The 24,125-nt window shown below is 44.4% G+C and overlaps 1 protein-coding gene across 1 annotated transcript in view; it reads right to left on the minus strand.

The window, feature by feature from the left end:
* TMEM132C (transmembrane protein 132C) overlaps positions 1-24,125 on the minus strand; it is a 296,615-nt gene that overhangs the window by 143,670 nt on the left and 128,820 nt on the right. The window lies entirely within an intron of this gene.

The raw sequence follows: 24,125 nt of genomic DNA on the forward strand, positions 1-24,125 counted from the left end.
TTGGGCCCCTTCAGCCCTTGATGTGCTTGTCTGGACTAACCACACTGTTAACAGTCCCTTTCTCTCCTCCCTGACCTTGACCCCATTGTGCCTCCATCATGCATCCTTCTCCAGCCACACTGCTGGGCCCTGGACACATCTAGCATGCTCCCAAATCCAGCTAGCTGTCCCTCTACTGGGAACAGCTTTCCCTCGCAGAACCAAGAGGCCCCCCTTGGACTTCATTCTGGTGGCAGACATCACTTGCTCCAAGATGGGACTTGGCTGATGACTCAGACTCACCCAGCACACCCTCCTATAACTCAGCATCACTCAGCAGACTTGTCTTCATCTGATATATCATATACTCATTTGTCCCCTCTCCCTTTCTCTTTCCTCTCTCCCCTCTGGATCAGAAGTCACATGAGAGAAGCATCTTAATCTAATCAGTGCACTCAAATCACCCAGGAACAATGGGTGCCTGGTACAGAGAAATAGCTCAACGTATTCATTAAATGAATGAATGAAATTGACCATTGAACTGTATTGCACAAAATAACCCACCATAGCCATTGTTTTCTGGCGTTACCTTTACGATGCATTTCTCCTGACCAACTGTTTCCGTCTACCTCAGAGACAGGCACTTTGAACCTTTCACCTGGTAGCACTGATGACTGAGGTCTGCTGGAAGGCTAACAGGCACGTCCCTGGTCCACCCCAGCAAGGGGACAGGGTTTCATGGCATCCGCTTTGTGAGTCAACTTTGCTCTTGCCTTGACCTCACATTCTTGCCTCCGTCTTCTCCTTGTCGGGTTATCATGAGAGGTTAAGGGCCTTGACTCTGTGCTAGACCTGCCCTGGCTGGAAATCCTGGCTCACCAGCTATGTAAACCTGGAGAGTTTCTTAATCTCTCTGCGCTTCAGTGTCCTCATCCACAAACCACAGATAATCATAGGGATGTTGAGCTTAAAGGACTATATGTAAGATGTGTGTGCATCTGTGCTAAGTCACTTCAGTTGTGTCTGACTCTTTGTGACCCCATGGACTGTAGCCCACCAGGCTTCTCTGTCCCGGGGATTGCCATGCCCTCCTCGAGGGGATCTTCCCTACCCAGGGATGGAACCTGCGTCTCCTGCATTGCAGGCAGATTCTTTACCACTGAGCTACTTACACCAGGGAAGCTGGTGTAAAGTACTTAGAATAATTACGGGTGCAGAGCAAGCAGAGTAGACATACTTGCTATTGTTATTTCCTGGAAATTTCTTTCGGCTTCCCATATTGGGTGGAATATTGTAAATCACCTAAAATTCTTTGCAAAGCAGGGTGTTGGCATTAATAATAAACCTGTTGGAAGGAACAGGAGAGGGCATCTACTTGGCACCACCTATGGTTTATTTTCATTTTTTCAGTTGCATACATTTCAGCCCCTTCCTTCGCACTGAAACCCTCTGCTTCTCATGAACCATGAAACTGAAGGTCTTCATCACTCAGGGGCTGTACAAAACACATTTGGTCTCTTACCGAGAGGGAACTGCTCTTCTCTCTGACTGTGAGATGACACTATTAAGCTATGTTTGAGGAAGTAAATGAAGCACTCATGATGTTTAGTAAATACATCCTCAACATCATTTGCTCCCGAAATCAGACTCTTCTGAACACTCAGGGACAGTGGCGGTAGCAGACATGATGTCTTTGCATGTGGTCCTCAAGAAGGGCTGTGTAAGGGATGCTGGTTCCTCCTTCCTCTAACTTAGGATTCTTCCCATCCCTGCCTCTTGGTCCATGTGGTCCAGATGGGGTCCAGGGCTGCAGCCCACGACCCTAGGCTTAGAGAGTCAGATCTCAGGATCTAAATGGCAGAATGGACCTCAGAACTTGGCTGTGGCCTCAGGAAGGGAGCATCCCTTTGCCCTGTTGACTTGGAACTGGGGAAAGTCGTAAGATTGAGGCTGATATAAGCATGAAACACTAGAGTGACTCCAGTGGAGGGAAACAGAGAAAAATCAAAGATCTGAATGTGGAAGCCATTTTCCATTGACATAATTTAAAGCCAAACTCCCTTGTGTGGAATTCAAGTTTACTCCTAGCTTTCCAGTTCTTTTTTTCTTCATCCAGTTTGGGTTGGGTTTTCCTTTCTCATGAATTGAAAGACCATGTTTGATGAGACATGATGATCCCCTGATCTATGGGTCTCAGAAGACCAGCTGTGCTTGAGTGATCCTAGGAAGGTTTGGAAATGGGTCTGGATATCTTCTGAGGGTCAGTGATCTGAATTTGCTCTTCAAAATGACACATCCATCTGGTACTATACCCCCTCCCCTCTCTCTCCATTTCCAGTTGCTGTCCTGTGATCATGCCAATAATAAATCTATAATGCTTGGTGTTTGCCAGGCACTTTTATAATCTCTTTTGTAGAATTCTCAAACAACTGTAGGCGTTAGATGCTGTTACTATCAGACCCATTTTGCAGATGAGGAAACAGACGTAGAGACATTTAGTAAATTGCCAATATTCAGTTATTACACTGAAGTGTAAGAATCAGAACCTGGGCAGTCTTATTTCTGAGCCTGGGCCCTGAATCATCACGCTGTATAATTTTCATGACATCACAAGATAAGCTGGAAATATGGGTACATATTCAATCACTGGGTGACTAGACCATAGGGATGAAGCTGGTGGAAAAAGAGCATCCTTATTCTTTTCATGCTCAGAAATCATCTCAGCCTGACATGCTCTAGACTGGGAAAAGCAAAAGCAAACACAATCCCAATTATTTCCCTCCATGATATGGTTGCTGTCCAGACAGGGCCAGAAAAACATTTCAGAATTGCCGGAAATGGTTGAACTAACCCAACACATGTAAATAAAATGAGTAAAGAAACAATGTCTTCAGGTGCAAGAAGTCAATAATTTTCTTAGGCAAACCTCCCCCAGGCAACACAGGTTGTCAGAAATATGTACACAGGTCAATCGTTTTTCCTCTGTATTTTCTCCGTTCTTGCTCATCATTGCCTTCTTACACTGAAAACCTAGGATGTGGGGAATCTAAACTATCAGAGATGGCTAATGATTGCTTTAAAGTTTATTTAGTCAGGTTATATTCTATCCCTGTCCTTCATCCAAGTCTTAGAGGTTAGTCAAACTACAGCCAAAGACACTTGCTCTGGGCTTTGTGACCAGGAAGCTCCCAATAGGTGATGAGCTCCTTGGAAAGAACATAGGATAGAATAAAAAGCAGCACAGTGCGTGCGTGCGTGCGTGCGTGTGTGTGTGTGTGCTAAGTTGCTTCAGTTGTGTCTGACTCTTTGTGACACTCCCTTTGCACTGTAGCCCGCCAGCCTCCTCTGTCCATGGGATACTCCAGGCAAGAATACTGGAGTAGGTTGCCACTTCCTTCTCCAGGGGATCTTCCCACCCAGGGATCTAACCCATGTCTCTTTTGTCTCCTGCATTGGCAGTCAGTGTTTACCACTAGTGCCAAGGTAAAATATAATTTGCTCCTCTTAGCCTGCTAGGTGTATTTTTTTTTTAATTTTTATTGGAGCATAGTTGATTTACAATGTTGTTAGTTTTGGGTGTAAGCAAAGTGAATCAGTTATACATAAATGTAAGTCTACTCTTTTTTAGATTCTTTTCCCACATTGGCCATTACAGGGTATTATGTAGAGTTCCCTGTGCTGTACAGTAGGTCCTTCTTAGTTATCTATTTTATATATAAATATAGTGTGTATATGTCAATCAAGGTCTCCCCCAATTTATCCCTCCTCCGCTTACCCTCTGGTAACCGTAAGTTTGTTTTCTACATCTGTGACTCTATTTGTAGATAAGTTCATATTTGTAGATAAGTTCACTCATATATTTGTAGATAAGTTCATTCGTACCCTTTTTAAAGATTCCACATATGGGGGTTTTTGAATTAATTACTTCTAATGCCTCTGGGTCTCAGTTTCTTTACCTGTAACATAAAGATAAAACTCATTCCTTTGTCCAACTCTCAAGCTTTTCCTGTGATGATCAAATTCAATATATCTATTGAAATGCATTTGCAAATTATAAAGTTCCATAAAGAGACAAGGAACTTTTATGTTGTGCGTTTATATATCCTTACTCAGTATCATATTTTTATCCCATAAAAAACCCTAGAGCATCTGTAAGAATCCTGTATGAGTTACCTGCTACTGTGTGTGTGTGCTAAGTTGCTTCAGTCGTGTCTGACTCTTTGTGACCCCATGGACTATAGCCCACCAGGGTCCTCTGTCCATGGAATTTTCCAGGCAAGAATACTGGAGTGGGTTGCCATTTCCTACTCCCATGATCTTCCCAACCCTGGAATCGAACTCATGTCTCTTGCATCTCCTATAGGACAGGTGGATTCTTTACCACTGAGCAATCTGGGAAGCCCACCATGTCAGAAGCTGCCTACCAAAATCACAAAAACTTGGCTTTCTTAACAACACTAGCTGTCAGGATGGGTCAAACATTTGACACATATTAACTCATTTGCCCTTGAGGCCAACCTCATGAGGTGGGAAATACTGGCTCTATTGTAGAGCTAGGGAACTAAAGCTCAGAGAAGTTACGTGTCTTCCCCAATGCTGCACAGCAAAATCAGGCAGAGCTGATTTCAAATTGCAGATCTTTTCCTCTCAACTGAACTTACATTGTTTTTCTGTAAGATAGCACTTGTAACATCTGTATCTCAGGGTTACTGGAAGAATCAGAGGTCACTAGTGACTGAACCAGAATTTCTATGTCGATGAATCATAGGGTAGTCATCAGTTGTAGGGAGCTTGTGGCACTGTGGGGCAGAGTTCTGGCTTTGAAGCTGTTTTGGAATCAAGGCAGTGTCTTTTTAATTGGAGGAAAACTGCTTTACAAAAGTAGCATCGACATATATACCCTACCATGTGTAAAATAGATGGCTGGTGAGAAGTTGCTATATAACACTGGGAGCCCAGCCTGGTGCTCTGTGAGGCAGTGTTTTCGCCTGAATTTTATGTTGGCATGAGGGACCGCTAGAGATATTGCAAGGTTGCCCAAAGCTCCTCTTAAGAAGCCTGCTTCTTAGCAAGGCGGCTGGAAATAAGAATTATTATTAAGGCAATATTAAGTGAGCGGGTTTCTCAGGTGGCTTTGTGGTAAATCTGCCTGCCAATGCAGAAGCCCCTGGAGACATGGGTTCGATTCCTGGGTGGGGAAGACCCCCTGGAGAAGGAAATGGCAACCCCCTCCAGTATTCTTGCCTAGAGAATCCCATGGACGAAGAGCCTGGCGGGCTACAGTCCATGGGATTGCAGAGAGTTGGACATGACTGAGTGATTGCACACACATTTAGCGAGTATGTAACAAGACAATTTTAAGTGTTTAAATATTAAATTGTCATTCATCCCTGCAACAATCTTATGATATCCCCATTCTACAGACGAGAAATCAGAGACCTAAAGAGAAAATTTTCCAAGATGGTCCAGAGCCAGGATTCCGGCACATCACACACATGGCACAGTGCCAGTAACACAGCAGCTGCTCTGATAATAGGGGTATCTGATTTTTATAGGATTGTTTTCATTATTGGGCTTCTCTGGTGGCTCAGATGGCAAATAATCTGCCTGCAATGCAGGAGACTTGGGTTCAATTCCTGGGTCAGGAAGATCCCCTGGAGAAGGGAATGGTTACTCACTCCAGTATTCTTGACTGGAGAATTCCATGGACAGAGAAGCCTGGTGGGCTACAGTCCATGGGGTCGCAAAGAGTTAGACACGACTGAGTGACTGACACACGCATGCACACTGACATTATTATAGGGAGCAAATAAAAGTTCTTGTTTGAGGCTATGGCATCTTGAAACATTCAGCACTGAGCACTGCTGACCAGCTCTCCTGTGCCCTCTTGGTTCTTGCTCACGTCTTTGAAGACTTTTGAAATCTCTGCCCAGGTCTTCTGTCTGCACTTGACCTCTCTGCTTCCTGGCTGGGTGATCTTCCTCCAGCCTGTGCTCCAGGGGATGCCAAGACTTTGGCTCTGAGGACTTCCTTGGTGGTCCAGTGGTTGAGAATTCATTTGGCAATGCAGGGGAGATGGGTTTGATCCCTGGTCTGGGAAGATTTCTGCAGGGCAACTAAGCCCATTTACCACAACTACTGAGCCTGTGCTCTGCAATAAGAGAAGCCACCACTGTGAGGAGCCTGAGCACTACAACTAGAGAGAGCCCATGCACAGCATCGAAGACCCAGCACTGCCAAAAGTAAATAAATAAATAAGAAAACAAGGATGCTTTAATTAAAAAAGACTGGCTCTGATTACTGGATATTCTTCTATGTCAGAGTGACCACTCTTCCTTCTCCTGCTTCCATCTTGGTTTTCCTTCAACATTCCTGCTCTGCACATTTTCAAATTCCTACAGTGTTAGAGAATACTATCTCCCCCCTCCTTCAGTTATGCTCTTCTAGCATGGCATATGAATAATTGGGATAAGAGATGACCCTTTCCAGCTTCCCTTGCAGCTAGGTATCACCACGTCTGTACATTCTGTTCATGGATTGGGAGTGGAAGTGACATGTGCAACTTCTGGATTCTGCCTTTAAATACAAGAGGCAGGCCCCCTGCCTTCCCTTGGTCCCTCCCCAGGGGCCAGAATTTTTCATGGTGAAGAGCCATCTTGGATTGTGTCCACCACAGTGACAACTTAGTTGGAGCAACAAGTTGGCAGGAGTCTGGGCCCCTTGATGCCTCTGCAGACTGGACCTGCCTCACAAACTCAAGCATTTAAACAACAAAAAAAATCACTTTCTTTCTTTCTAAATCCATGATCTGAGGTTGGGGGAGGCTCTATCAGTTGACCCTTTTATCCAAAGCTACACAAACCTACATGGTAATCCATGTGGTTTCTAGAGAGTAGCTTCCTTTTGTTCACCCCAGTGCAGAAATGAGAGGGTAACATCCTTGGCCAAAGAGCCAGTGAAGTATTAAGGTGACTTGCTTTTATCCTTAACTTAAGCCTCAGTGCTTCCTCCCAAGGTGGAAAATTAAAAGCATGATGGATGAGGTGTCTTTGCCATTTAGCTGGCCTAGTTTACACACCGCTGGTGAGAAAAGACTGCACTTGAGACGGAACACGTAAGGAATAATAAGGACCACTTATGAAGAATTAATGTGATGTGGAAAATGGAAAGAAAAAAGTTATTAGGTTACCCAGGAGAGGCGTGGAGAGCAGCCTACAGAACAAGCTGTCACTATGTTTTGGAGGAGAGAAGGTAGGGAGAAGGCTAGAGGACTAATTTAAGGTTATTAGAATAATCTCTCTTTGCTAAGTGACTGCCTTTTTGCCAGACTCTTTTTCCTCCTGAACAAAAATATCAAGCGTATTGACCAACTCAGGGATTTTGGCTGTTTTTCAGAATGCTTTGTGCCAGTCGACATGGAAGGTGGCAGAGGAGACAGTGGGTTGAGGTCTCTGGTCTTTCAGAGACATGTGGAATAAGACAGTGGTGAGGAGACAGAACAGACACCTTATCTTTATTTTGGTCCAGTATTCCAGTCTAACTGCATAGAACATTTCCACAACCTTGAAATTCTCTATGCCCCTTCTCAGTCAAACCCCCTTCCCCATCTGATCTAATTTATATCTCTAAAGATATGGTTTGCCTGCTCTAGAACTTTATATACGTGAAAATAAATGCTGTGTATTCTTAAAAAAAAAATACACACACATACACATTTATTTATTTGGCTGACCCAGGTCTTAACTGCAGCACTCAGGATCTTCAATCTTTGTTGTGGTATGCAGGATGTTTAGTTGCGGCATATGGGATCTAGTTCTCTCTTCTCTGCCACCTTCAGTGGGTACTGAAATCTAGTTCCCTGACTAGGGATCGAACCAGGGCCCCCTGCATCGGGAGCACAGAGTCTTAGCCATTGGGCTGCCAGGGAAGCTCCTAACAGGAAGCTTATATCTTCTTGGACCCCTCTCCCCCAATGTGTTTCTTATACGTTTACCAGTAATATTGTTTACATAAATGTGATCGTGCCATCATGCTGCTTCAAATATTTTAAAGACTTCTCATTGCTCCTCAGGTAATAACTGAAACACTTCTCCATGGTTTGGCATCCACGGCCCTCTCTCCTCGTCATCTTCCCCTTGGCTAGCCTATTGTGCCATCCTGGATCATGTGGGCGAGGGCAGCCCGCTTGTGGTAGCTGAGCAACTAGCAAGGAACCTGTTTCTGTTGGCAGTGCAGAGCAGAGGCACAAAACCATTGCCAACCCCTTTGTAACAGGCAGATAATGTTTTCTTTCATCTTTAATTCACACCATCTTCAACAAGGTGCCTTTTACAAGCAATTGACCTGTATGCTAAGTAACACACTGTCTTATTGTGAATTCTTAAATGCTACATACCTTTTCTTCACAGCATTTCCTGGTGTTGCTAGAGATTACTTCTTGGTGTGCTTATTTAAACATTTTCCGTCTTTTCAAATGCACAGTGAGGTGTATGAGGTCAGAGTCCATAACTGTTCTATGGTCCCTCATATATATTCCCAGTGCCTGGCAGGATAATTATTTGAGTCTTGAATACAAAGACAAATACAAAAGCGCAGGTCTTCACTCTGAGACCCTCCAATCAGGCTGATGTGTGTCAAAGGTTCCCTCCTGTGTGGGTTTAACAGGTAATCAGAATGCAAGATCGGAAGCCTCCTTAGTTCCCAAGCACTGTGGGGCACAGCCCAAACAGTTCTGCTTCCTGTATGTCTCTGAGTCCTGCGTGGCAGCCTAGCATGAGATATCAAGATGAAACAGTGTTATATTGGGTTGACCAAAAGTCTGTTCAGGTTTTTCTATAACATCTTATGGAAAAACCCAAATGAACTTTTTGGCCAATCCAATATTTCCTTTATAACTAGCACGTTTCAGGCTTGGGCGAAGCTGTTAAGCTCTCACCAATGAGAATGACATTTTAGGGAAATGTCTGTAAGTCTAGGAGTTCTTACTACAATGCTGGCATATATTACACAAATTGTTTCCTAAATCCCTGAGTGGGTGAACAGGATGTCGCTTTCCCTTTCACAGCTACAGAGAAGATGAGAACTAGAAGAGTGTGTTCAGAGTGGGGAGGAAGCCTGGAGCACGGTGGGTTTGGTTCCCCCTCGCAGGTCTCTTGCAAAACCTTGGGGCTCCCATCATCGGCTCCCAGGACATGGTTCTTCCAGCTCATACAGACTCTCTCAGCTTATTCCTTCATCTGTACAATGGGTCAACATTCTCTAACGTAATACAGCACAACTAGCATCCTTTATTTATTAAGTCATTCAGCAAATACGTCATACTCTGAGCACAAGGGCCCACTGACCCCCATTTTTCATCTATAAACTACAGGCAAGATCATTTGATATTTGTTGCAAAGATCGTTCATGTGCTTATTCACTGAGTGATGATTTCAGTCCCTGCTCTGTGCTAGGAACTGATCTAAGCACTAAGAATGGGTAAGTCTCTTCTTTCCTTCACAGAGTCTACTTTCTTGAGGGGACAGATGATCATAAACAAACAGGTAATTTCATACTGGTGAGTTCTAGAAAGAAGAGAAAACCAGCAATGCATGTGAGTGATCATAGATGGTCTCTCTGAGAATAAGACACTTGAGCCAAGACCTAAAACGCTGAACGATCTGGTCTCGCAGAGTCCAGTAAGAGGGAATAGCAGATGCAAAGGCCCTGTGGCAGGAACAAGCTTGACTCATGAGTGACAGGTCCCATAGGAGCCACAGTGGAAGAAGACTGTGACTAATGAGAAAAACATAAAGGAAAAGATAGAGAGGTGGGCAGGGGCCAGAGCACCTCCAGGGCCTTGGAGCTCATGGTGAAGAACTGAATGAGATGTGAGAGCTGGATGTGATTCTCCAGGTGGGATGAGAAGCTCTGGAAGGTGAAATAAGTAAGAGGCTGCATGATTCGATTTATGTTTTAAACAGAACACTTTGGCCATTGGAGAAGAATGGGTGGGGGCTGGGACTTGGGGGAAAATACAGAACTCAGATTAGGTAAGAATTTAGAAGAGACCTAATATAGGGACCTCCCTGAGGGTGGGGGGTAGTAATTAACGATCTGTCTTCTAATGCAGGGGACATGGGTTTGACCCCTGGTCTGGGGAGTAAGATCCCACATGCTGTGGGGCAGCTAAGTCTGTGTTAGTGGGTCTTCCATCTTGCAATTAGAAGCCCTTGAGCTGCAACCACTGAACTTGGGCACTCTGCAACTAGAGAGAAGCCCACACACTCCAATGAAGAGCCTGCGGGCTGTGACAAAGACCCAGCACAGCCAAAGAAAAAAAAAGAGAAGAGACCTATGTACAGCCTGTACACTGTCCATGGAATTCTCCGGCAAGAATACTGGAGTGGGTAGCCATTCCTTTCTCCAGAGGACCTTTCCAACCCAGGGATCAAACCCAGATCTCCCACACTGCAGGCGCATTCTTTACCACCTGGGCCCCAGGGAAGCCCCTGTATACCACTGCTGCTGCTGCTAAGTCGCTTCAGTCGTGTCCGACTCTGTGAGACCCCATAGACGGCAGCCCACCAGGCTCCCCCGTCCCTGGGATTCTCCAGGCAAGAACACTGGAGTGGGTTGCCATTTCCTTCTCCAATGCAGGAAAGTGAAAAGTGAAAGTGAAGTCGCTCAGTCGTGTCTGACTCTTTGCAACCCCATGGACTGCAGCCTACCAGGCTCCTCCGTCCATGGGGTTTTCCAGGCAAGAGTACTGGAGTGGGGTGCCACTGCCTTCTCCGCTGTACACCACACATGTTCATAAATCATGAATGTAGCTATCAAGATGGAAGACCCACTGCACACCCAGGGGAGATACTCCAGAGACATGGCAGGGCCACAAATGCCACTCCAGAACTTCCCAGGAGTCACCAGGGTGAACTGACACCCTAAAAATCCATACCATAATTCCCAGGTAGAGTTTTACTCTCAGGCTACTTGCTAGCCTAGTCATTCATGTGGGAAAAAAATGAAGCATCAAGAGATCAAAGAGCTTGGTAGCAACGTGTGGGTGTGGGTGGACGGTGGTGTCAATCAATAGAGTTTCTATGTAACATGTCAATACTCATCACCTTTGCAAATGCCTTTACCATTTTCCTAGCTAGCTCACTTCTGCAATTCACTTCACAGATACAATCACAGATGTTCAAAATGGTGTTTGGACAAAGTGATTCAAAGTCACATCTACAGGGAAAAGGTGGTAGAACCTCAAGGCCAGCTAATAATAGGGTGTTGGTTCAGATAAACGATGCCATAATATGTGATGCTTTTTTAAAAATGAACATAATGATGCTTTTGAACTGTGGTGCTGGATAAGACTCTTGACAGTCCCTTCGATTATAAGATCAAACCAGTCAGTCCTCAAGGAAATCAGTCCTGAATATTCATTGGAAGGACTGATGCTGAAGCTGAAGCTCCAAATACCCTGGACACCTGATGCGAAGAGCTGACTCATTGGAAAAGACCCTGATGCTGGGAAAGACTGAAGGCAGGAGGAAAAGGCAATGACAGAGGATAAAATAGTTAGATAGCATCACTGATTCAACGGACATGAATTCGAACAAACTCCGGGAGATAGTGAAGGACAGGGAAGCCTGGTGTGCTGCAGTCCATGGGGTCACAAAGAGCTAGACATGACTTTGCGATTGAACAACAAAGATATTTTAAAAATATTTACTTATTTGATTGTGATGGGTCTTAGTTGCAGCACATGGGATCTTTGATCTCAGTTGTGGCATGCAGGATTTTTTGGTTATGGCATGTGAACTCTTAGTTACAGCATGTGGGATCTAGTTTCCTGATTAGGGATCAAACCCGGGCCCCCTGCATTGGGAGTGGTGAGTCTTAGCCACTGGACCACCAGGGAAGTCCCTGTGATACTTTTTAGAAAAATTGAATAAAGAAATTTCTGCACTGATATGGAAAAATTACAAAGTATATTATTATTAATAGGTGAAAAAGGAAGCAACATTGTTTGAAATGTGTGTGTGGGATATATATATGTGTGTGTGTGTGTGTTTTCATATGTATAAAATATCTCTGAAAAGGGATGTGATAAAGTGTGAACTCTGATGACCTCCAGGGAAGGGAGCTGGGTAAGGGGAGGGCAGATGTAGATTTCAGCATGTTGATCTGTCTACATTTTGAATTTGGAAATGTGTGGATGTATTACCTGCCCTCCTCTCCCCACAATAAATGAAGAGTACATGTAATAAAAGCAGAAGGGGAAAATGTGCCTTAGTGAGTGAAAAATTACAATCAGCTTTAGACCTTAGCTTATAAATAGTCCAAGCAAGGAACCCACAGATGCCCAGGGGCAACTGCTGTTTCTCTGATATACGTCTCTCCGCCCCTTCTAAGCTCAGGTTGCCCTGAGGGTGGGAGCAGAGTCCACAGTCAACCAGCTACTGAAACAGCATCCATCATGAGCCAAGAGGACCAGCATGGGGAAGAGGAGGAGGGTGGGCAGAATGGAGCTTCCAGGGGGACGCTGAGGACAATGGGTTAGTCAGCAGGACAGTGTGGTTCAGTGGCTGACATTTGCTACACTTAGGAAAGAACACTGTGCCTCTGTCACACTTAAGAGTACAGGGAAGTCTAGACTGCTGTGTAAAGAAGTCAGGAAGAAATGAAGGAAGGTTTGCTCCGTGGAAAATACAAGAACCAACACTTCACATGGGTTCTTCACATAAACCGATTCCTTTAATCCTCACAAGCACTCCATGAGGAAGGTACTACGGTTATTTATCACCTCACATATCAGGTAAGACCCAAGGAGATGGACTCACATGCACAAAAGACACAGCGTCCAAGCAGAAAAGTTGAGTCTTCAGCCCGGGTTGCCTGGCTGACTCCAGAGGCCATGTTAGTGCTCACAGTACCATACTGCTTCATGGGATATGTGCAAGTGGAGGCCCCATGTGAGCAAGGCTTTTACTTCTGGTGCAGAACAAAATAGCATTAAAAACACATACTGTATATTAAGGCACATATATGTAGAATCTAGAAAAATGGTACAGACGAACCTATCTGCAAAGCAGAAAGAGAGATACAGACATAGAGAACAAATACATGGGCACCAAGGAGGGTAAGGGTGAGGGATGAATTGGGAGACTGGAATTGACATATATACACTACTCTGTATGAAACAGATAACTAATGAGAACCTACTGTATAGCTCAGGGAACTCTACTCAATCTTCTGTCATGACCTAGATGGGAGGGAAATCCAAAAAAGAGGGGATGTAGCAGAGCCACTTTGCTCGATAGCAGGAATTAACACAACATTGTAAAGCAACTATGTTCCAATAAAAATGTTAAAAATTTCTTTTCTATAAAGGGAAACAGTTCATTTTCACTGCAGTTTGCCACTTTCTGGTAAAGACCAGTCAGATGTGAGAAGGACCCTCAATCTGAACAAGGGTCCCCAGATTAAAAGGATTTAGACAACATGGATAAAACCAGGGTCTCATGGCAGCTTGGTGGTGGCCAGGAGGATTCTGAACACGTCCTGGGTAATAATACATGGAGCCTTGAGGCATGACAGTCCTGTCCCCAAAAGGTGGGGGGGGGGACCCATCTAGTACATAGTTTGCTGAGGACCACTAATGCAGGAACAACTCCATCCACACCTCTGGGTCAGATGGGGTTTTGGGGGCAAGGGCATGGGTTCTGAAATGCACCTGCTCTAGTCAGAGGCCACAGAATCAGCTCCACATCCTCCCTTTACAGTTAATTACTGGTCTGGCAAGAGCTTGAGGGACTCATTAATGCATGACAATAAGTCATTTCAGGACAGATGCTGAGAGATGTATTTATACATTTTCCATTTGAGCTGGGGACCTCATGTCAGGCTGCGATGAAAAGAAGAAAACAGAAAAACTCCTCTTTCTGGCCATGAAAGGCTTTCAATGAGGCTGGGGTGCATTAAGCCAAGAAATTAGCTTCTAAAGGTGATGTTGGGCTGGGAAGGGCCCTTCGGTGCAAGTCTTTCAGCATCTCTTCATTTAGGGTTCTCTTCCTTGTGGCAGGAGGGTGTGTGTGTGTGTGTGTGTGTATGTGTAGGGGTATTAGGATCAGACAGAACAGGGTTAAAACAGCCCTGAATAGCTGTGTGAAGTTGGCAAGGAGTTCAACCCCTCTGTGTCCCAGTTACTTGCTGTAATGTCATAAATCACCCTCCAAAAGTAGTGGCACAAAATGGTCTTTTCATTGTAAACCAAGAATTCTGAAAGTGGGACTTCCCTGGTGGTCCAGTGGCTAAGACACTGTGCTCCCAGTGCAGGGGGGACCAGGTTCGATCCCTGATCAGGCAACTAGATCCCATATGCTGCAACTAAGAATTCCCATGCCACCACTAAGGATCCTAAATGCTCCAAAAAAGCAAAGATCTCACGTGCTGCAATAAGACCGGATGCAGCCAAATAAATAAACATTAAAAAAAAAATTCTCGAAGGGCTTGGCTGGGCGGTGGCTGGACACTGTTCTCTCCCTTGATGAGGGCGCCTTGCTGTGGTCTTTTCACAGGCAGAGTGGGGCTTTCTCATAGTTCGGTGGCCTCAGGGCACGTGGATGCTCATGTGCTATCTTCTGGCTCTTCGGTGACCTGACTCTCTCAAAATTATGTGGCATCACTTCTGCTGTACACTGGAGACCAGGCAGTCACTAAGGTCTCCCCAGGTTTGAGGAGGGGAGACAAGGAATTCTCCTCTTCATGGGAAATAAGGTCAAGAAGAGTAGGCAGGATAGGGATGTGGAGAACAGACCTGTTGAGAACATCCTTGGAAAACACAACCTCTTGTACACGAGACCATCATCTGAAAACTGGTTGTGTGACTATGACTGAAGGGTTTGGGGGAAATGGGGGCTGTGTGTCCAAAGCATCCACGATGGTGCAGACTCCCAGGTGCCTTCCCCTAAGCACTGGTTTTGACTCCCAGCATCTACCCCTTCTCTGTGGAAGCAGTGCCCTTGGAGAATTTGATGACCTTCACTGTCAGCAGCCTGGATGGGATGATAAACCATGGATGCTCTACTCTCTTTTTCAATTTAATTTAAATTTTAAATGGAAGTATAGTTGATCTACAGTGTTTCAGATATACAGTAAAGTGATATTGCTGTACATTTGAAACTTACATGCTTGTGCTTAATCACTCAGTTGTACCTGACTCTGCGATCCCATGGACTGTAGCCCACCAGGCTCCTTTGTCCATGGGATCTTTCAGGTGAGAATACTGGAGTAGTTGCCATTTCCTTCTCCAGGGGATCGTCCCAACCCAGGGATTGAGCCTGCATCTCCTGTTCCTCCTGCACTTCAGGCAGATTCTTTACCTACTGAGCCAGTGGGGAAGCTCAAAACAGATATACATACATACGTATATATATATACACATATATATCTACCTATATTATATAATATATATAATACATATGTTAAATATACATCTTGGAGGAGGGCATGGCAACCCACTCCAGTATTCTTGCCTGTGGAATCCCAGTGGCCAGAGGAGCCTGGCGGGCTATAGTCCATGGGATCGATCGCAAAGAGTCGGACATGACTGAGCGACACAGCACAGCACATTATATTATATATTAATATTTATAGTATATGGGGAAGCCCAAAACATATATATACATATGTATCATATTATATATTAATATATATAGTATATGTTGTACACCTGAAACATATATACAACATATCATTTTGTTGTATAACTGAAACACTGTAAATAAACTATTCTTCAGTTTAAAGGATTTGTTTCCCTTATAAGTTACATTGAGTGCCATTCCCTGTGCTATACAGAAGGTGCTTGTTGTTTATCTATTTTATGTATAGTAGTGTCTATATGGTCAGGAAGCAACAGTTAGAACTGGACTTGGAGCAACAGACTGGTTCCAAAAAGGAAAAGGAGTATGTCAAGGCTGTATATTGTCACCCTGCTTATTTAACTTCTATGCAGAGTACATCATGAGAAATGCTGGACTGGAAGAAGCACAAGCTGGAATCAAGATTGCCGGGAGAAATATCAATAACTTCAGATATGCAGATGACACCACCCTCATGGCAGAAAGTGAAGAGGAACTAAAAAGCCTCATGATGAAAGTGGAGAGTGAAAAAGTTGACTTAAAGCTCAACATTCAGAAAACGAAGATCATGGCATCCGGTCCCATCACTTCATGGGAAACAGATGGGGAAACAGTGGAAACAGTGTCAGATTTTATTTTGGGGGGCTCCAAAATCACTGCAGATGGTGATTGCAGCCATGAAATTAAAAGACGCTTACTCCTTGGAAGGAAAGTTATGACCAACCTAGATAGCATATTCAAAAGCAGAGACGTTACTCGTCCAACAAAGGTCCGTCTAGTCAAGGCTATGGTTTTTCCAGTGGTCATGTATGGATGTGAGAGTTGGACTGTGAAGAAAGCTGAACGCTGAAGAATTGATGTTTTTGAGCTGTGGTGTTGGAAAAGACTCTTGAGAGTCCCTTGGACTGCAAGGAGATCCAAACAGTCCATTCTGAAGGAGATCAGTCCTGGGTGTTCTTTGGAAGGAATGGTGCTGAAGCTGAAACTCCAGTACTTTGGCCACCTCATGTGAAGAGCTGACTCATTGGAAAAGACTCTGATGCTGGGAGGGATAGGGGGCAGGAGGAGAAGGGGATGACAGAGGATGAGATGGCTGAATGGCATCACCGACTCGATGGACATGAGTTTGAGTGAACTCCGGGAGTTGGTGATGGACAGGGAGGCCTGGCATGCTGCGATTCGTGAGGTCGCAAAGAGTCGGACACGACTGAGCGACTGAACTGAGTGTGTATATGTACAACCCAAACTCCCAATTTATCCCTCTCTCCCCCTTTTCCCCTTTGGTAACCATAAGTTTGTTTTCTCTGCCTGTGAGTCTGTTTTATGTTTTTTAAATAAGTTCATTTCTGTCATATTCTAGATTCCACATATAAGTGATATCACATGGTATTTGTCTTTGTCTGACTTACTTCACTTACTATGATTGGATACTCTAGATTTTAAACAGCACCAGGCAATAGGAAAACAAACGCTCATTTCAGACATCAGATCAAGGTTCGATGACAGAATCAGCTCTTAGGTCTCCAAGGAAAACCTCTTCTTCTCTCAAGCACTTTCAAGCCTCTTCTCTGCCTGTTCCCCCACACCTGGGGTCTTCCAGCAAATTCCCTTGGGAGAGTTTAGCTTCTATAAATCACAGAAAATACCAATAACCACAACCATCTTGGGCTTTAACCTTCGTCACAGCTGAAAGTGGGAGGAAAGCGAACATTTTACAGAGAACACACAATATGTACATCAATAAATTCTCTGCTGTAGAGATTGACAGGAGCCTGCTATGAGTTTAGGGTGGGCTGAGTCAGGATGCTCTTGACTTCTTCCTTGGAGAGCCTGAAAAGCAGGCTTCATCCCATTGATTGGGTGATTTTTATTCGTAGGAGTTTGCCTTGCAGATTTTCTGTTCTATCTTCAAATAGCTCTTACAGAAGGAACTCAGTCTGGGCCATTTTTTTTCAGGGAAAAGCAGATTATCTTCGTGGATCATTCCCAGAAGCTCTGTTGAAAGTGTTTACATGCAGCAGCTCTAAGCACACTCCAGAATTCCCCAAAACAAAGAGCTGTGAATAGAAGACAGGTCTGTGATCGAGGCTGCTAAAATGAATACCAATGGGCATCTTATTCACTAGTTTCAATGATCTTTGCTTTTGGAAAAGCCCTTCTCCTTTCATGACCTGCCTGAATGACCTAATCTCCTCCGGAGGCAGAGCATCCCTGAAGTGTGATGACTGAGGGGCTTGGGGGCAGCAGCAGCAGCTGTTGCTCTGGGCAGAAGGAAGAGTGAGATGAGTGTCATTGGGTTTTTCTAGGGAAGTGCATGGACCCAGAAGATATCCCCTGTCTAGCCCGGCTGGGGGATACTGGCTGGAAAGGAGGGAATACTATGTCCCAGACAGGTTTCCTGGGAGGGCTGATGCTTAATGAAAGCGAATGGTGAGTGAGAAAAAGGTACAGGAGGATGGAGCTGAATTTATAACAGGTGCTAGAACAAAAGGGGTGTCATGCCATTTGATCTCTTTAGAAGGCTCCTGTATGTGGTATACAAGGAAGGTGAGCTGAGTCTTCGAAAGGCCTGGCCTCACTTATAAGTCCCTCCTAAAGAGACACACCATCCATGCCCAGGTGGGCTATTTTGCTGTTGATTTGATGCCTCAAAGATACAGGCAATTAACCCCCTAAAGAAAACAGGCATGGTTTTACCCAAAGCGTAATGTACCAAGGGCTCAAACTGGCCACTTTTGCACAATTCACTCGCTGATGGACTATTTTCCTGAACAATATTCCTTTGTTTGATCTGCACAGTGATTTTAAAAATCCGAACTTTTACAAATCGAGAGATTTTCTAGGACAGTCAGCTGTTCTAGAAAAATCCAGAGGTCAGGCAGCACTGGGCCTGTGTTCTCACCGGGGAAGTTTCCAGCATTCCCCCTCAGTGGATAAAGTTCTTCCTGCCCTCTACCTACCTCTCCCACATGCAAAGCTCCCTGTCTGGCTCCCTTATGTCTGCAGCCTCTGGTTAAATGGTCCAACTCCCGTGCGGGCAGCTCTGTTTGAGCTCTGTCATGTGGGCACCCTTTCAGCTGGCAGCAACCACCCACATCTGTAACCTGGGTTTGCAAGTATCACCTGTAGCGTCTCCAGATCCCCTGCAGTCTCCTAGGAAGAGAGGGATGGGAAGGTACTATACAGTCATGGAAATGTACACCACTGACTTATTTATATGAAATAGGTAGGAATAGACCACCAAGAAGCCTTACAATATACAGCTCTCTAAATTAATTCAGGTTCATCTGCTTAATAAGTTGTTAGGCAGATAACAAATTAAGTTTGGGGCACGCAAAGGGCTTTGGCAATGTTAAGTTACAAAAGAGGCTCTGTCACAGACTGATGGCAACTGTATAAAAGTATACATATAAAAGTATTTATATTTATGGGGCTTCCCTGGTGGCTCAGATGATAAAGAATTTGCCAGCAATGCTATAGACTGGGGTTCAACCCTGGGTTAGGAAGATCCCCTGGAGAAGAGAATGGCAACCCCCTCCAGTACTCTAGCCTGGAGAATACTACAGACAAGAGGAGCCTGGCCAGCTACATACAGTCCATGGGGTCGCAAAGAGTCAATGACTGAGTGACTAACACTACTACTTCTATTTATATTTATGGTAATAGTTACATAAGATGTGGAATATGGGTTTATTTTCTTAATTGTTTAAAAAGACTTTTTTTGATGTAGGCTGTTTTTAAAGTCTTTATTGAATTTGTTACAATATTGCTTCTGTTTTATGTTTTGGCTTTTGGCCATGAGAGACCTTAGTTTCATGACCAGGGGTCAAACCCGCACCCCCTGTATTGGAAGGAAAAGTCTTGACCATTGGAACATGAGGGAGGTCTCAGAAATATGGATTTAAAATGTGCTTTTAATACATGTTTCTGATTATAAGTGACATAGGGGCACTGAAGAAAATAAAAGATAAAAGAGGGAAAAAAAGAGAACGTCTCCATTTGGGACTAGTGTATCTTTAGTATCACCTGGGTATTTGCTAATCTCTGGCTTAAAGCTCAACATTCAGAAAACTAGGATCATGGCATCTGGGCCCATCAACTTCATGGGAAATAGATGGGGAAACAGTGGCAGACTTTATTTTTTTGGGCTCCAAAATCACTGCAGATGGTGATTGCAGCCATGAAATTAAAAGACGCTTACTCCTTGGAAGGAAAGTTATGACCAACCTAGATGGCATATTGAAAAGCAGAGACATTACTTTGCCAACAAAGGTCCATCTAGTCAAGCTATGGTTTTTCCAGTGGTCATGTATGGATGTGAGAGTTGGACTATAAAGAGAGCCGAGCGCCGAAGAATTGATGCTTTTGAACTGTGGTGTTGGAGAAGACTCTTGAGAGTCCCTTGGACTGCAAGGAGATCCAACCAGTCCATTCCAAAGGAGATCAGTCCTGGGTGTTCACTGGAAGGACTGATGCTGAAGCTGAAACTCCAGTACTTTGGCCACCTCATGCGAAGAGTTGACTCATTGGAAAAGACCCTGATGCTGGGAGGGATTGGGGGCAGGAGGAGAAGGAGACGACAGAGGATGAGATGGCTGGATGGCATCACCGACTTGATGGACATGAGTTTGAGTGAACTCTGGGAGATGTTGATGGACAGGGAGGCCTGGCATGCTCTGATTCATGGGGTCGCAAAGAGTCGGACACGACTGAGCGACTGAACTGAACTGAACTGAACCTCAAGGTCAAGAGCCAAGTTTTCTGTTGGTAACACCAGCCAGCTAGACATCAGTCCCCTGGAGAAGGGTATGGCAACCCCCTCCAGTAGTCTTGCCTGGTAAATTCCATGGGGAGAGGAGCCCCGAGGGCTACAGTCCGTGGGGTCGCAAAGAGCTGGACATGACTGAGCAACAGAGCACACAAACATAGACATCAATAATATTTGTTCCTGTATATTGAATTTTAATTCACACAATGAATAAGAGACTTTCCTGTGTATTTATAGACAGGAAGGTTATTTTAGAAGAAAACATTAAAAAATTATTTGCACAAATGTCCAAGTGGTGGACACTCTTTCTGCCTCTGAGTGTCTTCATTTCTTTTCTTTATCTGCCCAATGGCGTGAATCTCAGTTCCTGAAACCATGGGAATGAGTTCCTGAAATAACGTACACAAAGCATTTTGTAAAATGCCAGGAACTATGAAATACAGAGTATTATTTTGTATGTTGTCAAGCATTACAAAACATGCAGAATATTACTGTTATTTAAGTTTCTATTTCTGAGATAATGTGTTTGCTTCCCCAGAGAGATATATTCCCCCTGAATGAATGCTAATGTTTAAAAAAAAAAAAAACCTAATATGGAACTTTTAAAATGCATAAGTGAACCCATTTAAATACAGATGTTTAGGAGATAACAGCACAGGTGTGTGTTGCCAGGTTGGGGGTCTTGCAGGTGGCACTCAGTGACCCTCATGGGAGTCAGTCTCACTCAGAGCCATAGAAGATGCCCAACATGGAGTTACCAGTTAACTTAAAAGAATGCCCATCGACCGGCACATGTAAGGATACTCAATGCTAATGACCAGAGAAATGCAAATCACAGTTACAATGAGGTAACCATTACAACAGTCAGAATGGCCATCATCAAAAACCTGCAAATAATACATGCTAGAGAGGGTGTGGAGAAAAGGGAAGATTAGTACACTGTTGGTGAGAATGTAGATTGTTGCAGCCACTGTGGAAAACTGTAGGGACATTTCTCAGAAAACTAAAAATGGAATTACCAAATGATCTGGCAACCCCACTCCTGGGCATACATAGACAAAACTCGAGAAGATACATGCACTCCTACGTTCACCGCAGCATTATTTACAATAGCCAAGACATGGGAACAATTTAAATATCCATCAATAGATGAATGGATAAGGAAGATGAGGTCCATACACACAGTGGAATATTACATGACCATAAAAAGAATGAAATAACGCCACTTGCGGGCTTCCCTGGTGTCTCAGATGGTAAAGAACCTGCCTAAAATGCAGAAGACCTGGTGTTCCATCCCTGGGTTGGGAAGATCCCCTGGAGAAGGAAATGGCAACCCACTCCAGTATTTGCAGCAATGTGGTTGCAACTGGAGATTATACTAAGTGAAGTCAGGAAGAGAAAAACAAATGTCATATGGTATCACTTACACGTGGAATCTAAAATATGACACAAATGAACTTATCTATGAAACAGAAACAGATTCACAGACACAGAAAACAGACTGATGGTTGCCAAGGGAGAGGGGGTGTAGAGGAGGGAAGGACTGGGAGGTTGGGGTTAGCAGATGCAAACTATGATATAGAGTATGGATAAACAACAAGGTCTTACCATATAGCACAGAGAACTATATTCAATACACTGTGATAAACCATAATGGAAAAGAACACGAAAGAATGTATATATATAAGCACACATATACATGTAAAAGTGCATCACTTTGCTGTGAGCAGAAATTAACCCTGCAAATCAACTATACTTCAAAAAAATTAAATAAGTAAAATTTAAATAAAGAATGCTCACAGTTTACAGAAAACTCTAATCTTTGGCATTTCTCTTGAAGGAATGAACTTGGGAGAATAAGGCTCAGAGAAAGCTTAGGGAAAAAGCATGGATTAGATAAAGGTGCAAACTTGTGGAGCCTGGACTCAACTTCATGATGGACTTACTTCCCAGGCTTTATGAAATTCTTGATCCTCTGATGCTCAGATGAGCCCAAACCCCAGGTTTGGAAAAGCTTCAGAATGTGGAAGGGGGAGAAAAGAGCAAGTAGAAGATTCCTCTCAAGGAATGCACTCTTAGGGACTTTCAGTGATTAAGTCTCCACACTTCCACTGCAGGGGGCACAGGTTCAATCCCTAGACAGGGAACTAAGATCTTGCATGCCACTGCCCAGACCCATAAAAAGAAACAACCCCTGCCCCCAAACAAAAACAAAACCCACAAAACCGCAACAATAGAACTTACACTCAAGAGAAGCACAATATATGTTCCCTGTGCTTTTCATCCTCTTTGCCTGCAAAGAGGCACTGGCTTTGTTGATTCACTTACAGTTATGGGGTTCAGAGAGGATGTTAATTGCTCCAATGGCCTCACAATCCGCATGGATGAAGTACAGTCTAGTAGGCTGTGCGCTGCTGTTGTGTGATTGCCAAGATGCTCAGACTGTTACAACATTGATCTCGGAGGAGTGGAAACTAAATTCAACACAGTTAGGTATGTGTTTGGACCACGTGCAAGCTATCTTCCTAGATCTAAGGGCTTATGGATGTGGCTTCAGGAAAGAGTGAACAGGATGCTTCAGAACTGCTGGACTTCAGGAGAAAAGTGCTCCATTGAAACAGCTATTTTAATGGATGGTCTTCCTTCCAAGTTCTCCATTCCAACTGTATATGCTGCTGCTGCTAAGTTGCTTCACTTGTGTCAGACTCTGTGCGACCCCAGAGACACAGCCCACCAGGCTCCCCTGTTCTTGGGATTCTCCAGGCAAGAACACTGGAGTGGGCTGACATTTCCTTCTCCAATGCATGACAGTGAAAAGTGAAAGTGAAGCCGCTCAGTTGTGCCCGACTCTTAGTGACCTCAGGGACTGCACAGCCCACCAGGCTCCTCTGTCCATGGGATTTTCCAGGCAAGAGTACTGGAGTGGGTTGCCATTGCCTTCTCCCCAGCTGTACATAGAAGAGGTTGTTCCCCCAGGAAAAGAAGCAGGGGCCTTTACATTTCTGAGAATCGCAAGTTGGGTTTGTTAGAAGCAAACCCTAAGATGAGGATTCACTTCTAAGTGATGGAGAAGGGAAGTTTTTCCAGGAAAAACTGGTAAGGGAGAGGGGAACAATTCATGCAAGGGAAAGGTATGATTTCAGGAAAAGTCCCAGCCTTATTCTGCTCCTGTGGGAGCCCTGGCTATCAGTCACCATTCAGAGTTCTCTGTACCAGGGGAGAGGGAGCTTGGCTTTCATGCTGCACATTCACCCATCATTTGCAAGGTCTGCCCCAGGAAGAAGAAAACTCCCATGGTTTCCCAGAAATCTTCATGAGTATGCAAAAGGGTCCCAGCGGCTCCAGGTACTCATCTGAAGGATGCAGGTGCAGGCTTTTAGATCAAGTGTTACAGATGGAATTGTGTCTCCCAACTGCAACATTCATATGTGGGGACCCTAAACTTCAATGTAACTGCATTTAGAGACAGGGCTTTAAAAATGCAATTAACTCATGGTTTTTTGGGGGGGCGGGTATAGTTGCTTTGGGCATCCCTGCTGGCTCAGCAGTAAAGAATCCACCTACAACGCAGGAGCCATGGGTTTGATCCCTGGGTTGGGAAGATCCCCTGGAGGACGGCACAGCAACCCACTGAAGTATTCTTGCTTGGAGAGCTCCATGGACAGAGGAGCCTGGCAGCCTACTGTGCATAGCGTCACGAAGAGTCAGACACGGCTGAAGCAATTTAGCATGCATGCACAGAGTTGCTTTACAATGTT

Source organism: Bubalus kerabau, chromosome 16 (genome assembly GCF_029407905.1).
Source record: "Bubalus kerabau isolate K-KA32 ecotype Philippines breed swamp buffalo chromosome 16, PCC_UOA_SB_1v2, whole genome shotgun sequence".
NCBI lineage: Eukaryota > Metazoa > Chordata > Mammalia > Artiodactyla > Bovidae > Bubalus > Bubalus kerabau.